The 19,127-nt window shown below is 36.2% G+C and overlaps 1 pseudogene; it reads right to left on the bottom strand.

Moving 5' to 3' along the window:
- Positions 1-219: 219 nt before the first annotated feature.
- LOC141347591 (immunoglobulin-like and fibronectin type III domain-containing protein 1) lies at positions 220-18,238 on the bottom strand (annotated as a pseudogene).
- Between the last annotated feature and the right edge of the window lie 889 nt (positions 18,239-19,127).

Below are 19,127 nucleotides of genomic sequence, written 5' to 3' on the forward strand. Positions count from 1 at the left end.
ACACAGCTCACTTTCAAGTGCTAATATGCAGATAATTATTCAGATCTTATCTAATAAAATATCACAAAACAGTGATTGACTATATGATAGACTTATATCATGCCAATTATGTAGTGCTTTTCGCAATGCATATTGTTCTTCTAAAGCAGCTTTACATAAAATAATTTACTTTTTTGTGTTTGCAGTACACAAGCTATTTGGCTGTCAGCATGCTGAATTTCAATCTGTGAATAAGTCAAAAAGAGAATAAAATCAGAATAAAAATGTAATTTATGATGGCATTTCATGGTATCAGTAAGAAGTGGAAATAATCATTACATACCTCTCACTGTGAGTTTGGTGGAACATTCAGCTCTGCCGAACGAGTTGACTGCCACCACTTTGTACTCGCCACTATGTTCTGGCCCAACTCGTATGATGTACATAGAGCAGACGCCATATGCGTTTGTGATGTAGTAGTTGTTGTTGGAGTTGATGCAGACATTGTTGAGGTACCATGCGACATATGGTGTGGGAAAGCCACGGACAGCGCAGGTCATGAAGAGCTGATATCCCTGTGGTGGACTGTGGACTTTTAGTGGAACCGAGATGGAAGGTGGTCTCTCAAGAGTTATCTTGGCTGGTAAACTTGTGACTAGTGGCACTACAAATGAGAAGAAGAAATAGTTTAGCCAAAAATGTAATTTCTGTGATTGTTGGGTAATTATTGTTATACCAAACCTACTATGTAAAAAGAGAGAAAGAGAGAATTATACTGTTTGCTCATAAATAGATAGTTCACCTATAAATGAGACCTCTGTTCATCTTCGGAACACAAATTAAAATATTTTTGATGAAATCCGAGAGCTTTCTGACTATGCATTGACAGCAGTGCAACTACCACGTTCAAGGTCCAGAAATGTAGCAAGGACATCGATAAAATAGTCCATGTGACATCAGTGGTTCAACTGTAATTTTATGAAGCTACGAGAATACTTTTTGTGTGCAAAGAAAACTAAAATAACAACTTTATTTAACTATTTATTCTCTTTTGTAACTTTCATGAGAGTACCATGAACAGTGTTGCCAAGTCTGCTATTTTATAACTGTTGCCGTGGGTTGTTTTTCATGTCCGTGACTTGAAACGACCCCAATAACAAGATATTGAGCAACTGGAATGCAAATTTTACCAGGGGACCCCAGCTATAAAACATGTGTTTTAGCCCCCCATTGTGATTGGGCTAGTTTTGTGCTAGTTTTAGTAATTCAGAAAATTACGGTTAAACCAATGATGTCACATGGATTTCATCAAAAATATCTCAACTTGTGTTCCGAAGATGAACGAAGAATGACAGAATTTTCATTTTTGGGTCTCTTTAATGTACTGCTGTGACTGTATCATTAATCCAGTGAGTTGAACTTGAATGAATCATTCAAAGTAGTCTTGAAAATCTGATCACCTGAGTCATTGTAAAGATCAAATTCAAAAAAATGATTTGTTAATGCATTAGACATCACAATTTCTCTTATCATGCATCAAGGAAGACTAGTGTGAATCTCACGATTTTGTTATTTTGGTCTGTTTTTCACACTATGTTATTGTATGGCTTCAGAAGACATGTAATATCACACATGCGTCATGAACTACTTGTGTGGTGCTTTAACAGCCTTCTTTAAACTTGAAAGCCTCACAGTTCGCATTTACAACGGCTTAAAAATTAGCAAATGATTACAAATCTTGAGAATCAATTTTGTTTAAACTCTTAGTAAAGCTCAAGTAAGCACTTGTTTGTACTCTCCGGCAACCCACCTCTCAGCTCATTAACACCCCATGTTGGTGATTTAGAGGGATCAGAAAGTCCCATATCATTTTTTGCATAGACTCTGTAGTGGTATTCACGACCGGGGTGGACCGAGGTAGTGTAAGTGTTGCAAAACAGACGGTCAGCGATGGTGCGCCAAACGCGTGTGTTCGAATCACGTTCTGCCACCATGTACTGCAGTCGATCATCCTTCTCCTGGTCTGGAGATGGAGCCCATGTGATGATGACTTTGCCATAAACAACCTGTTCTAGCACCACTGGGCCTGGAGGCTTTGGTTCATCTGTAGCCAGAAGAAAAAGAAAGGACGTTTTAAAGCTGCAGGGGATGAAAGTGATAAATTGGCTCATGAGTGATTCGATTAAAAACTGTGTAACCCAAAGGACCTTATAGCCAGTAGATGTGCATATTGGACACATATTTTATTTAGCCATTTAAACAGTCTTACAGAAAGTAGACTAATTAAAAATATTTGGTTATATACAAATTTACAGGGGCATAGAGAGTTGCTTGTTGACACAAGGGCACTGCCCCTGCTTAGAGAGCTGCTCCTGCATGCAGCAAGGCCTAATTATTAGTGTGGTAAACTGGACAGTGTAGTAACATTCACAGTGATGCACTTTGGTCTGCTTTTTGCTCTCTGAATAATTTATAAAGGCTACTTCAGGCAAGATTTTGAAATGGGGTTGCACATACAGTATATACAAGGAGGTTGTTGATATGCCAGTGATTTAAGATGCTATAAGTGATCTCTTCACATTCTCTATCAATGGTGAGCAAAATAAGGGCCATACTGGCATCAGCTCACTCAGACAGGGTGGTCCAACCAGTCAAATGAAATCAATTTTGTGGGGAGGAAGAAAAATGTGGCATACATGACAATAGCTATGCTTCCATCATCCTGTTTTAATGTGCATTTTGAAGTATCGCATAAGAAAAGAGCGATGGAAATTCCAAATTTATAAAAATAAAATCCCTTAAGTTTTTCTACTCGCTTGAGGTGGATTTTGACTTGTGCAAATAATTGGAGATGGAAACGCATTTGCTGAATAAATTACTCCATATGCATCAAAAAAAGTCTGTGACTTTGCGCTATGGGATGAGATCTGACTAACCAGTGGACCGATCTTGTTGCACAGCATCTGAAATGTTATGGTCATTCTGAAATGCCTGTGCAAAGTCTGCCGTCAAAGTATTTCTTTATAATTGCCTCCCAGAACTGTCTTATACAACTGCGTTCCCAAACAGCAGGCATCCACCTCTGAAAGCAATGACCACATTTATTCTGTTTCGTCTTCCTGCTCTGAGGCACAAGTTGTTTATTATATATGAAAATTATTATATTCAGTGGCTTTGCCTACATTTCTTAGTGATTTTTTTTGACAAAAGTGGCGATTTTGTTGTCTTTGACTCATTGGGTGGAAACGTTTCTTATTTGCAAATGTTTTATGCGATATTCCACTTCTGTGCATAAGTTAAATTTGCAACTTTGGATGGAAACCCAGCTAATAATACATGAACATAAGAACTACTTGCATGGGGAAACATGCGCTTCTTGTCTGTGGCAAATGGTAAACGCAGGAGTTGAATAATCAATTCAGTCTTGGTGTACTCTCAATGTAAAAAAATCACAGATTGGTCTTTTATATTTAATTTAGGCATATATTTTTGGCTCATATTTTTGACCATTTTCTCCTTCAGCCAAAAACTAAGAATAACATTTTTAGCTACTAAAATTTGCACCCCTATTTATATCTCATTTATTGTACAATGATGTACTTTAGTTGGTGAGTAGGCACTTAGGTCTACCCTGTTTTAGTTTTTGGCCTTGTAACAGATTTGTATACATCTGAATATCTTGCAATAATGTTTGAATATATTGTATAATACTTAAAGAATAAGTTACAGATAATTCACAAAAAATTACAGATAATTCACTCACCCCCTTCTTTCTTCAGTCATAAAGAAATTGTTTTTTAAAGGAAAACATTTTAGGATTTCTCTCCATATAGTGGACTTCTATGGTGACCGCGAGTTTGAACTTCAAAAATACAGTTTAAATGCAGCTTAAAAGGGCTCTAAATGATCCCAGACGAAGAAGAAGGCTCTTATCTAGCAAAACGATTTTCTAAAAAAAAAAGACAATTTCTATACTTTTTAACCTCAAATGGTCATCTTGTCTAGGTCTGCATGAACTCTGTGTATTCCAGTTCAAGACAGCGTAGGCCAAAAAACTCCCATCTCATTTTCTTCTCCAACTTCAAAATCTACATCGCTGTTTTACCTATTTTGTGAAGGGCGTTTAATCTTCTTTCAATGAGTTTTTTGGCCTACCCTAACTGTCTTGAACTGGAATGCACAGTTCACGCAGACCTAGACAAGTCAAGCATTTGAGGTTAAAAAGTATATAAATTGTCAATTTGTTTAGAAAATGACCAATTGTTTCACTAGATAAGACCCTTCTTCCTCGGCTGGGATAATTTAGAGCTCTTTGAAGCTGCATTTAAGCTGGCACTCGTTAAATTTAAGCGGGCACCATAAAAGTCCACTATATGGAGAGAAATCCTGAAATGTTTTCCTCAAAAAACATAATTTGTTAATGACTGAAGAAAGAAAGACATGAACATCTTGGATGATAAGGGGGTGAGTAAATTATCTAAAAATTTTTGCTCTGAAGTTAACTTCTGCTTTAGCCAATAACTATAAGTCAATATTTTTATTTGTAGCATCATTTCATGTTTTCAGTTTATAGAGGTGGCTGACCCATTCCGTAATGTAAGTGCGTGCTAGTCAATAATGTTTTTACTTTCATTGAAATCACTGACTTACCTGCCACTCTGACCTCTACTGTATGTCAAAGCTTGACTGACCATTGGAGTTCTTTGCCATGATGGTGTAAACACCTGACTCTGAATAATTTGACGAGGGGATGACAAGTGTGGACGAGTCCTCAACATTGATGACGTTGACCCAGGGCGACACAGGTTCATCATTTTTCAGCCATGTGATGTCAGGTTGTGGTGAGCCCTTGATATTAACAGTTTGAAAGATATAATAGAATGAAAATCATAATTGAATATAGAATTTGAGCTGAATTGACCCATTGCTACAGTGAGCGCTTCAGCCCTTGGTTATTGTTGCTTGCTTAAGGCTGAAATACTCTATACAACTTTTATTTCCTAGGATTTTGCCCCAATTTACAGTCTGGACGAGTCTATGCTATAGTTGCCGAAAGTCAGAGCCAGTCTGCACTGTGCAGATTTGAGTTGAAAGATCTCATAGAAAATTGCATAGTGTATGATGAGCACAGAGGATATCAAACACGTTTAATATTTTGAGCCGATTTTAGAACACAATATTTTCATTTGTCATGCGTCTCCTAGCAACAAGGTGTATGCTTCTGCATGAGTTTGTTGAGTTCGGAATGACTCAAAAGTCTGGTAAATGTGTGATCCTCAGCCGTTTAATGTCTGATTCGCAGTAGTTTTTTTTCTGTAACTATTTACAAAGTCGACACTGTATGAATCTGTTCAGATTTAAACTCATAGTGTATTCCATCTAGCCTTTAGTAAAGCTTTTTAAAATCTCCTTTAATGTTCTGTAAATGTGCTTTTTTTAGTAAAACCGACTTAAATTGGTAATAAATTAATTGATATAATTTGTACATGATTTGGAATGAAGTTTGACATTGCAAAGAGTTTTATCTGATGTTAAATGATATGGTACAGCAGAAACCGCAGATGATTACTAAGTTACTAATGTTAGACATGTTCAATTGGGAATGAGGGCTGACACGTAGTTTAATCCACAGCATGCACAATATATCAAAGTACCTCATAATCGACTTTGATTCTGATTGAATTTCCTGCTCTTACAACCATGAAGTCTACAGGATCTTTGAAGCAGGGCTTGACTGAAAATGATTGGATGGAAAGTAGAAAGAAAGACAAAATGTTCAATTCAGTTCAAAGTCATACATTTATATTCTCTTTTAAGAAACTATTATGAACAGAACTTACTGTTGGGGTTTTTAGCACAGACCATTGCAGAGGGAGCGCTGGGTTCTCCAGGCCCAGACATATTAATGGCTGATACTCTGAACTCATACTCTGACCCCTCAGAGACATCCTTCACGGCATACTTCAGAGCTGTGCGAAGCAGATTATTTTAATTGTCATAGTATCACGTCAAGTAAAGCCAGTCACTTGATAACCAACATGTCTGGAGATGCATAATTAGTCTACTGGCAGAGCCATGACACATTGGGCGGTTGTGCTCATTAAGAAACAGGTTTGAATCTTGCCTTACATTATTTTTAGAGGAAATTGTCAGTTTTAATAAAATGACAGGAGTATATATCAGGAGAAAATCAAAGAGCGTCCTTTAATTATAGGTGAGATTGTGTTAATTCCATTAGGAGGCTTAGGATGATTTGATATCAGTCTATTCCTGGAATAAATGAAGAGTCTGCACTGCATTTGTGAGGTGTAGAAGTGACAAGAGCTTCAGAAAAGGAACCGATTGTTCTTGAATAAAAGAAAATGTTTCATAGCAGTTTATAAGAAAAAGACGTTTACAGTTAATGAGACGCTGTTGGTTTATGAGAGACAGCGGTTTGGCTTCTGGGGTGATCATGCAGCTGGGAAAATATGGTGGAAATAGAGAGGCGGTAAGCTCTTGAAAATGACTAGAGGTTTCTCTGAAAATTCATAAGAGGTGCCTCAGGTAAAGTGCTAGACCATTTAAAGCCTTACCAGGGGCTATTATAGGATTTCAGTGTTAGGGAGTCTGAGCTTTTTACCTGATTATTCGTTGTTGTGGCTCAGGGAAATGTTTCATGCTTTAAGAGTTGCAGGTTTGAGACTTGCTCCATTGACTTTGTTTTTTAAATGCACCCAGTATGTTAAAATAATATGTCAATAACTGTTACACATTTAGCTGATTTTACTGGGAGGGCAAGTGTTTGGGTGAGAAAGACAGTGTACGGCTGAGAGCCTTGAGCGGGGGCGCCTGTGCCTATTTCACTTTAACTAGAGGGAAGGATAATACTTAATGTAAGTTAATGTTAATATTGTAATATCTGGTAAGGAGGATTCAGTGTGAAATAACCTCAGATGGCTTTCTGCAGCTGCTGATTTCAGCAAATCATATAATTACAGTTTTTATATGGGATTTCATGTCAACAGTTACTAATGTACAAAATAATGATTACAAGATGCAGCTTAATGTGCTCAAGTGTTTCGGCTAGAAAATGCTCAAACACTGTCATTGCATATTTATGACCCAGAAGAAAATAAAAAGCATTAGATTATTCCAACCTCAGATTCTGAACACTGTAAAAGTTTTCCATATCTTGGAAAACATTTAAAAAACTAGTTTATTTAAATAATAAATATTGTTTTATATATTTAAATATTTATAATTTTTTTACAGAATTAGCCTGACCGCATTAGATTTCACCAGTGGACAAATAACAACTACGCAGTTCGGCTTTTTACAGTGTATTCTGTATAAAGATTTTTTTACAAATGCTACAGTACTTATTTGAAGATAAAAGACTTTATAGTCAGAAGTAATATGGTACAAGGATGCAAGAAAGTTTAGACCCTCTCATCCTCATCCGAAAGGACATTTACTACTACTACTTCTACTTTAGCTACCCTTGTTTTGAACAATTTTAAGTTTTATCTGAATTAGAGGCCATTTAATCATAAAACTATTGTTTCCTAATTACATAGATTGAAAGTACCGAAAAATAATTTCCATTTCCATTTGACCTTTCATCTGTCTTTAAATGAATGTCCTCTCTCTGGGATTCAAACCCTGTAATTCTTATTTGATTGTAACTTAAAGATACACAGTAATTATAATCAAGGTTTTCCAGTTCACTTGCTATACATTCATTGGATTTATTAGCCGGAAAGTTCATGGCACTGATGTCACTTTAGCCATGTCCACTTTTGATTTTTATTCAGTAACTACATAAAGCTGATATATTTGGTATGTTTTATGTGATGTTGGTTTTGTATACATGTCACCACAGTTCTGACTTGAAATGTCCGTTGAGTGACATTTTAAAATAACATACCATCTGCACTACACCTAAACCTACCCGATAGTTTGAACAAAGGCGAATGTGACGTAAAAACGCAATCACAAGCATGTCATTTTAGCTTGTTTTTTAGTCTTTCATCTTTTGGCTCTTACATTTTGAGTCATGTTTTTCACGGGATTCGTACCCAAGAATTCCACATTCTAAGGCCAATTTAGTGCCGGCTGAGCTATCGAGCAAGCTTGTTATGTCCGGAAAGTGAAACTTATGGGGTTGTTGCTAGAAGGGATACATCTGCGGCTGGAAACTAACACTATATTAAATTGTCTACCTATTAAATCATATAGAGCAAGTGAGCAAAGTATCAACGGAGCTTTTTGAAACTCAGAATCAGTAAACCACTGCGTCGTCGCAAATTGATTCACTGTTTCAAAGCTCTCCAATTGGATTGCAAATCATTTGATTCAGAACGGAACTTCAAAACGCGTATGGCGAATCATTTGATTCAGAACGGGATTTCAATGCACGTATCATGAATCATTTGATTCAAAACGGAACTTCAAAGCGTGTATGGTGAATCATTTGATTCAGAACGGGATTTCAATGCGCGTATCGCAAATCATTTGATTTAAAACGGAACTTCAACGCGTGTATGGTGAATCATTTGATTCAAAATGGAACTTCAAAGCACATATGGTGAATCATTCGATTCAGAACGGGATTTCAATGCGCATATCGCGAATCATAAAATTTCGTATTTTTAAAAAGTTCCCAGAGGTATGTTTTCATCATGAGACTAGGTAGAAATATTGTAAGGTTTTATTACGCTGGTTGTTGTATGTATTAGAGGCAGTTTGGAAATGAAATGTCTGGTGAGTGACGCTAAAAAAAGATAGACCTCCTACACTAAACTCTACCCTAAACCGGACCAATAGTTTTAACAAAAGCAAAGTAAGATAAAAACACATTTGTTGAACCAACCATACCCTTTTAGCTTGGTTCTACAAGTCTTTAAGATCTTTTCTCTAAAGTTGAGATTTTTGTTTCATAGCACTTGCAAGTTTACTACACTTTTAAAAATAAGTGTGCTTTAAAAGGTTCTTCACAGTGATGCCATAGAAGAACCATTTTTGGTTTCACAAAGAACCATTCAGTCAAAAGTTCTTTAAAGAACCATCTCTTACATTTTTAGAATTCTTTCGTCACAAAGAAACTTTTGTGAAACAGAAAGGTTCTTTAGATGTTTAAGGTTCATTATGGAACCATTTAAACAAAAAAAGAGTTCTTCTGTGGCATTGTGAAGCACCTTTATTTTTAAGAGTGTATGTCAGAAAGTGCATACATGGATCTGATTATATGATGTGGCAAAATGTAGCTGTTTACAAATCAAGCACTATGGTAAAGGTGCTTTGAGATCATAACATAGTGTTGTGCAAGGAACCATAATTTATAATCTGACCCTGTGTGATGCTTTGCGAAAAGCAATACAAATTGCTTATTTCATCTGGAAACTGCTGTGAGTTGTATGTGCAGGTACATAATGAGCCAATGTTGGGAAAAAAGTTACCTTGAATAGGGTCCTTAACTGAGTTCAGATTCACCCACTGGTTTGTATCTTTCTTGCGTTTCTCAAGCAGGTAGCCCAGTATTTTGGCACCTCCATCTTTCTCAGGTGGAGTCCACGTTAGGTTGATACAGTTTTTGAAAGTGCTGACTACCTTAGGAGGGGCGGGTTGACCAGGGAAAACTGCAATATAGAAAGTTTTGATCACTTACTTAAGTGGAAAATGTTTTCCAGTCAGAGCATTTAGTGAAGTTTTTATTTATTTATTTATATGTATAATTTATGTTCATTAATGTTAAGCACTCATGCAGTCTCTCACTCAGAGTCCCAGCCTTGATGCCTTCGGTCTCCAGAGGATCGCTGATACCCTCAGGGTTCTCAGCATAGATTCGATATATGTATTTCTTGCCATGGGAAACGTTTCTGTCTCGAAAGGACAGCCGGTCGGCTGAACAATCCCACACCTTCTTCCACATACTCTGCCCTACCTGCTGACGCTCGACTAGGTAGTTTGTCACTTCAGAGCCACCAGTGTCACTCGGTGGATTCCATTTTAGTTCAATGACAGAAGATGAGCTGTCAATCACTTCTACTGGGCCTTGTGGTGGGCCTGGTTTGCCTGCAGAGGTACAAAGTTGTTTGAAATACTTAATGTGTCAGTTTAATGTTAATGCATGAGTCTGTATGTAAAAGGCAGAAGGTTTATAAATATTTATTTCAGGAAACATTCAATATAATACACAGTGGAGCAGAAACATACCGACCACAATAAGCCTAGAGAAGGCCTCCACAGTACCAAAAGGGTTTTTAAGCCGGATCTTAATTTCCCCAGAGTCAGATCGCAGGCAGTCTTTTATCTGAAGACGGCTCTGGTTTAGTTCCTTTACTACTTTTATGCTGCCACCATCAAAAAGCTCAGTGCCATCCTTAAACCAGCTGATCTCTGTTGGGTTTTGTGGTGGTAATGGCATTTTAAAGGAAGCAGTCTGGCCAACTCTAACTACCACATTTTTGGAGAACTTGTATAGGTCATCAGGGTCGAATTTAGGAGGATCTGTAATATTTAAAGATGTTTTCAACACAGATTTAAAATGAACAATTACTCAGATTTAGAACACATTGACTTTTTTTCTACTGTTTCATTGTAAAATGGAAAAGAAATGGCAATACCTCCAGCTGTTTGTAATTGTCTCTTGCACTCAATCACTTCAGCCTGATTCTGTCTTGAGTCTGAATCTTTGCTGCTTTGTGTTGCTGACTTTTGTGTACCGTCATCTTTAGATATGCTTGCTTTATCATCAGAAGACAACTAGCAAAAGTGATAGATGCAATATAGAGAGCAATTACCAAAGACTTTTTAGAGCAATTAATAAATCAATAGAGTGTATAGTATCATTAATTCACCTTCTTCCCATCCTTGTTGGATTTGCTGGCACTTAAGTTACTGGCAAGGTTTGCTGATTCCATACCTATAATATGCAGAGAAATGTTAATGTATAATATGATTATAGATATAATAGTAATAATAATAATTGTATTATTATTATTATTATTATTATTATTAAATGTTAATAAATGATTTTTCCACAGCTCACGTTAGCTTCACAAACAAAATAAACAAACACAAATACAAATGGCATACATTAGGAAACTATGGAAGTTGGATTCCGCCTTAGAGTAATAAATAAATAAAATGTTTTCATGATTCCTTGTCCCCTTTTTATTTTTTATTTTTTTTTATGTGAGTCGGAAAATTATTTCTATAAAAGAAACATCACATTAAAAAATATCAGTTTGATAAAAAAGGAGAAACAATGTTGTTTCAAGACCATTGAGACTTGTACAATCTTAAAAATAAAGGTGCTTTAAAAGGTTATTCACAGCAGTGCCATAGAGGAACCATTCAGTCAAAGGTTATTTCTTTTCTTTATCTCTTTCTTACCTTTTTATAATCTGAAGAACCTTCTTTTGCCACAAAGAACTTTTTGTGAAACAGAAAGGTTCTTCAGATGTTAAAGGTTCTTTATGGAACCATTTAAACAAAAAAGGTTCTTCTAAGGCATTATGAAGCACCTTTTTTTTTTTTTAAAGAGTGTAGTGAACAAGCAGTTTCCAGAATATGAGGGTGATGTGGGAAGATTGTTTTGTGTGGGTGACAACTGTTGCATTGCAATCTGTGAGGGATTTCAGCTAAAAGACCAATTAAGACAGAAATGAAATAGTGGAGAAAAAAGGTTATGAAGGCATAGACTAGAGATTCAGTTTCATGGGCTTGAAAGTGGGAGGTGGATTGTGGAGGTGGAAGAACGCAGGTTTAACAAGGAAGTTAATGTGGGTTTGAAATGTTTAACGTTTATTAGTATCATCAGTAGTTATAATATTCATTAATATGGACACCACACATACTTTTAGGTTGAAACTCATTGCAAAATGGCTTGCCTTTTGCCGTTTCTCCACATTTTTCCATATTTTCCACATTTTTAGGGACCGAGAATGTGTCGTTTTTGTCAACTACTGAAATGATATCTAAAATATTGAAATAATGTAAAATAATGAACAATGAAAAAATGCAAGTTTGCAAGTTTAAAGCTTGATAGTTAATCACACAGTTACCAAATGGAAATTTATTAACACAGTTGGATAGATCAATTATATTTGAGTTATAAATCACTTGCCTAAACTACTTAAATTACATCCCTTTGCCAGTAAGGACTATTAATCTTGTCAACTGTTCCCCTCAGTCCGATCATGTGCTGTGTCATTCATACAGTGCCACACTGTGGCAAAACATGAATATGGCACTGAAATAATGTTAAGGCTACACTTACTCATATTAATTGAAGTCAATGTACTGATGAGGGAAATAGTGGCTTTTGTATTTAAACAGTAATTTTTGCTAATGTAGTGTTAAAGCAACCATTAAATCTTATACCGCTTGAGTCTCCAGACAGCAGGGCTTCACTCGAACCTGTAGTCACACCTCCACTTTTTGACACTTTCTCACCTGAAAATCCTCACAGTCATTATAAATGATGAGTGTCATTTGTTTGCACAAATATGGGCATTCACCTCGATATTACTTCTTGATTTGGACTCAAATGTATGAATGTCATTGCATGATTAGAAATATCAATGGTGGTGGTGTCTTTATGTGGCAGAAGATACATTTTCCTTATTGACATACTTGTGTGGTTCTCTTACCTTTCCCTTTGTCTTTTCCTCTAGTGTCCGTTACACTCCCCACCAGCCCAGTGTCTCCAGAGCCATCTCTCCTGACCTCATTCTCTGCTCTAGAACTATCTCCAGGAGAAGGTGCAGAACCGCCGCTGTCCACAGCACCTGCTGCCTCTTTCTCAGCATTGGCTGTTTTGACAGCCGCAATTCTCTCATCTCTTTCCTTCTCTAGCTTGACCTGCTGTTCTGCAGCGATCTTTGACAGGTCAACGCCTGCCCCTCCAGCTTGGGTTGTTTTTCGGGGTTTCTTTTTGCCCTTAGTATCTAGATTGCTGTCGGCTGGTTCATGACAATTGACAAAAACAAACAAACAAAAAACAGACAAGAATATGAAATAAGTACAATATACAAGTCTTATTAGATGAATAGCTGTTTATTTTTTATGAGATTTATACATTTATAATTATCTGAAATCTGAATAAATAATATTTATTTTGATGCATGGTTTGTTAGGATAGGACAATATTTGGCCAAGATACAACTATTTGAATATCTGGAATCTGAGGGTGCAAAAAAATCTAAATATTGAGAAAATCGCCTTTAAAGTTGTCCAAGTTCTTATGCATATTACTAATCAAAAATCAAGTTTTGATATATTTACGGTAGGACATTTACAAAATATCTTCATGGAACATGATATTTACTTAATAGTCTAATGATTTATGGCATAAAAGAAAAATGTATTATTTTGACCCATACAATGTATTGTTGGCCATTGCTACAAATATACCCGTGCTACTTAGGATTGGTTTTGTGGTCCAGGGTTACATATGTGTTTTGTAAATCTGTTAATAACCACCCAGCCACATGATAAAAAGCAAGTAAACGAAATAAGTTATGAAAATCTTGAAAAAATGAGAAATAGACTAACTTGGAGTAGATGTCACAGTTATGTCACTTGCAGCTGCGCACATATTGTGGTGGCAGATAAAAATTGGTAACAAGTGGAGGGAAACAGGTCAAATCCATGGAATAAGAGAAAAAATCTATTGCTGCGCCTTTGGATATTGGAATCCTAATGCAAATAATTTTTATGGAATGCTTCTGTCAAAATCGCAATTCAAAGCTAAATGCAGACTTTTAAACGAACAGACTATGAAACCTGCTGATTACTCTTTTAAAGCATAAACTTGATTTAAACAATAGGTCTACATAATATTCACATGCAGTTCATAGGGGACATTTTGTATTAGCCCTACAGTTACAGCATGAAATACTATTGAAACCTATAACATTTTACATAATATGTATCTATTTTAGCTCACAAAGTTTATATCTCCTAGTTCAGACTTTGTAACTTGGTTTAACTCAACAAAAGCGAGTTTGTCAATTTTGAGGAAAAAAAGACAAGTTTTTTTATTATTTTATTCCATGGCTTCCATAGACTGCTACTTGAAAACTGTCATTGTCTGCCACCAGAAAAGCTCCACCCACAAAAAGCATCAACAAATTAGTCTATTCTCTGCTCTCGAATCCTAGGGGCCTGTGCACTGTCAAGCTGAAGCCACGCCCACTCACAGCAAAGCTACCACCTCTGACAACTGTCAAAATATAAATATATTAAGTGTTGCCAGATTCAGTGACTTTTCAGACCCCTTTAAAGACCAAAAAAGCACCTAGCGATAAATTTAGTGACTTCTTGAAGAAACCTTATTTAGCTGGTACTGCCGTAGCTTGACATTTTGTTTTCCCGTTGTTCACACACCTCTTTCTCTGCGTCTTATCTGTTCAGCAAGTGACTGAAAGGAGCAGCGCTTTCAGTTAAAATAGATATTCTGTTGCTTCTAACCTGACTGATCATTTTACATGTAAAGATAGTCGAAATCACAGCACAGCCATTGTCCTTATCTTATGCGGATTTTGTCTGACAACGTCTCGATTAAAAATCAGGACTTTAGTGCAGATTAACAGCTTGGAAGGGAGAGCTGGTTATGTAGTCTTTGTGTGTGTTTGTGCCACTGTTTTATATTAATCTCATTGTCTGAAAACAAAAACCGAGAAATATATAAATGAAAACCATTTGATTGAGAAATTGGCTGTGTAAAAGTCTGTGTAAAGTAATATTAAATATGTGTTCTGAATTTGTCAAACCACAAAAAAATGTGTTATTTACCACCCGGCCAAATTTGAATGATAAAAGAGACGGCAAGTAAATAAGTTATCAAAATCGTGAAAAAATAAGTAGTATTCTCTGCTCTCAAATGCTGGGGGGGCGTGTCTGCTGTCGACACTGAAGCCACGCCCACTCACAGGAAAGCTGCTATCTTTCTCAGCTGTCAAATACAAATAAATTTGAATAAGGAGACAGAGCTGTTTTGTAAATTATCGCAACAAGGTAATATGCATGCGTATTACGTGATGAAAATATAGCTAGCTAGCAAACTGTAGGCTCTAGCAACTAATGGTAATGTCAGTAACTCACGACTGAGCATCCAAACCGCTAAAGCACTCTAGGTATTAAAGTGTTAGGGGAGGGGCCATATGGCCCCTTAGTGGCTCCAGTGCATCATCAAGACATGATTTCAGGCCGCCAAAAAAAGCCTGAACACAAAAATGGTGAAAAACTAGCGGTCTAACTCCACAATTCAGTACTACATTGTTTAGTTTTTGTATTGTGTTTTCAGCAATACATGTCTAGCATTTATTTATTAAGAAATGTGTCTCTGAATTGCCTTTACACAGACTTTAAATATTATTTATGTTAATAGATTTCCCCCTCCCCCGATCACAATTTGAAAACCCCCCGTATGAAGCGTCATTCATCAAATTATTTATTAAGCATTTAAAAATCACAAATAATAATCTTTGTTATAAAAATAATGAGTATATTATCACCCAATTCAACTAACAGAAGAATTTGAACAATCTGATTAAAACAGTGGAAAATGCAGTATATACCAAACTGTTTATATTTATAAAAAAGCTAAATTAAATTACATGTTTTGAGAGCCCTGCTGACTGTGACTCATATGAATCAGCTGATTGGCTCAAAATAATCAGACTTCCCCATTACAATCAAGTGGAGAGGCCATTCTTTCATAGTTTGTGTGGGTTTTGCCTCAGTTCAATTGGATGTAAGGCTGCACAATACGATATGTGACGTAAAAACCTTGGAAACCTTGCTTGTTACTAATCTTGAAAACATCTGATCTGCTGTAACTCTGTAAAATGCAGTTAAGTTCTCTTCACTGGTGCATAAAAAAAAAATCGAAGATATTTTGAAAATGTTGAGATCATACTGTACCTTCCACTATCAGCCAGGCATTACTGGACTTAATTCCAGCCATAGCCGCATAGATGCCTTTATCCACCTGCAAACAGTCCTTCACCACCAGCCTGTGGATCAGTTTGTCTTCGGATACAGTAATGTCATATTTGTCTCCTTGTTCCAATCGATTGTTCTTTCCGACCCACATGATTTTAGAAAAGGGTTTGGAGAGGACACATTCAAAAATGGCATCCTCCCTCTCCGTGGCTTTCACGTCCTTTAACTTGACCAGGAAGTCCACCATTGGAACTAGGAGAAAGTGCTCTTGGTTACTTACAGTGGTAATCTGTTAATTATGCTACGTCATAGGTAAGGCTGATTTAAACTTGCTTTTAAATTCAGTGGAGAACACATTGACGTCTTCTACGTCTAACTGGTAAAGGCCAGCATCATCTGGGATGAGGTCTCTAATTGTGAAGATGTATTTCTTGCCTACTTGATTCAGGTTGTGTTTCATTTCCATATAGAGATCTTCAGAATATGGAACCATCTCACCATCCTGAGGGAGAAACCAAAAGCTCACAGAACAGAAGTTCAGCATTGCTTGAAACCTGAGCTCAGATGTGTTATAATAACTAGTCATATTGCCTTGTAGATGAAAATTCTGCTGCTGGCGTCTAGAAGGTTAAGATCAAGTTCAAAAGAAGCAGATCCATCAGGATTCACATTAATGTGTTTGAGGTTGGAAACGCTCTTGACGAACTGTAAGTAAAAATGTGATTACAATATCATTTCATGTAGAAGAAAACAAGCAAAACAAAGCAGAAATAAATCAAAACCGTACCTCTGCTTGCTCTTCTTCTCTCTCTCTTTTCATCTCATTCAGTTTCTTCAACATCCAGCGGAAGTCAGTCACCCCAAATTCTGCACAGATGCGCTCATAATCTTTCTTATCGGCACTCAGCAAAATCTCCCAGAACTTTGGGTCAATTTCACCATCTTTCCTTGCTTCGGATTTTGGACAAACCTTACTGCAGGGTTGAGAGGTAATTCACAGTTGATTAAAGGAAAAGGTATGGCTATAGGATATGGAATATATTTTAGGAAAGGGTTGTGAAGGATATCAAACTTTTAAACCTAATTTCTAACAATATTTTTTTCTACCACTAAAGTTTATTAAAGCTTTGGGGGACCATGTGTCCTTATCTCTCCAAAACATTTCATATCTTAGAATAAAAACAAAGATGCAGTTAATGCATTAGTCACAGAGACTGCTTAAAATAACTTTGTCTATATTTACAGCATAAGATTTACAACACCTTTTTCTTTTCAGGACAGCCTTGAGCTCATTTGGATCAGTTGCAGCTGAAAAATGCATGAGCAAAAAAAAAAAAAAAAAATCAAACCACTGATTTATAAAGTTTCGTACAGTACATAAGGTACCACACATATTATTAATACTCACTGGACTGGCTTGCTTTGTTTTTCTTAAATCCCACTAAATGGAAAAAGACACCAGCATATTACAAATATTTGGGGTCTCAAATTGCTCTGTTAGTAATGGATAAAAAATCCAACTTTTCATACCTTCAATCACATTCAGCATAACAGTAACCATTGCCTTTCCAAATTCGTTAGTAGCAAAACATTTGTAGGTGTCCGCTTGGTCAGGAGAAACATTTGGCATCTAGAAAAAGAAGTCTAAGTAGGAAAGTACATTCAGAAATGTCTTTTGTGAGATGAAAGAGAAACTGAGCTTACCTCAACAGTGTGTTCGCCAGAATTTGGGTCAAACTTGGTTTGATATTTCTTTGAATCTGAAATATCACCGTTATTTCTTGCCCAAGTTACAGTAGGAGCAGGATCACCTACTACAATGGCTTTGAAAATAGCTAGTTTACCTGCAAGTTTGGAGAAAAAAAAATCTCAGTTTGTTTACTGAAAATGTGTATTGGCATATGCAATTAGTTGATATATCATGTCATTAATTAAAAAAAAATAAATAAAAAAAACACTAATTAGAAAGAACAAAAATATCATACCTTCTTGAATGGTGAGAGCTATAGGTTTGCGGGTGAAATCCGGATGGCTCTTTCCCTCAGGGATTTCTTCTATGAACTGTGTTATCATGACTCCCGGGACTTTGGATTTCTTTTTGATGCCCACTAATGACACAGAATGTGTAAATATTAATATAGTGCCTTTTATCAAAAAATGTTTTTGTCGCATTTCATTTTCACAGGTATAAAATGTATCTGTATCTGTACCTAATATCTGTATCTAATTTTTTATATATATATTTTAAAATAAATTAATGTAAACACTGAAGATTACCTTGCCCTGTTGCGGTCTGATCAGACAGTTTTGATTTCTTCCACATTTTGATTATGATTTTCTGGTTTTCTCTGGGTTCGGCTTAAATGCAGTTCTGTTTCCACACAGAAAAATGTTAAAGATAAAATGTTTATATACAGAAAAAATGACAAACTATTAGACAAATAAAAATTTGAGCTGTTTGATAATTTAAGTTAGTGGATGTTGGTGATTATGTAGGTGTTTTTAACGATAGTTCACCAAAAAATGGAACTTTGGTCACTAATTTAGAGGTCTTTATGGGTCCACTTGGATCTAAAAACCAGAGGTCCTATCCGAGCATGTTCAGGTCCAAAAATCCCTTGGAGTCCCTTGGACATTAGGCCTTGGGTCTTGGGTAATTAAAATTAATGTGCTTTTCTGAATGGACCCGATAAGACCCAAATTCTTGTAAACTATCCTGGATCTGTAGCCTCCCTTTGCATTGGTGTTAAGTTCGTTTGTGAGAAACTTCATCTCCAGAACACAAATTAAGATATTTTTTGATGAAATTGAACTACAATCCTAAAAATAAAGGTGCTTCACAAGCCATAGAGGAAACTTTTTGTCTAAATGGTTCCATAAAGAACCTTTAACATCTGAAGAATCTTTCTGTTTCACAAAAGTTTCTTTGTGGCAAATAAGGTTCTTCAGATTATAAAAAGGTAAGCAAGAAATGGTTCTTTAAAGAACCTTTGACTGAATGGTTCTTTGTGGAACCAAAAATGGTTCTTCTATGGCATTGCTTGAAGAACCGCTTGAAGCACCTTTATTTTTAAGAGTGTATGCGAATACTGTCATGCATCAAAGACTGACAGGGAAAAGAGGAAATTGTTGAGTAACCTAATAATTTAGGTTTTCTTTGCACACCAAAAAGTATTCTCACAGCTTCATAACATTAAGGATGAACCATTGAT

This window comes from Garra rufa, chromosome 12 (genome assembly GCF_049309525.1).
Source record: "Garra rufa chromosome 12, GarRuf1.0, whole genome shotgun sequence".
In the NCBI taxonomy this organism is placed as follows: domain Eukaryota; kingdom Metazoa; phylum Chordata; class Actinopteri; order Cypriniformes; family Cyprinidae; genus Garra; species Garra rufa.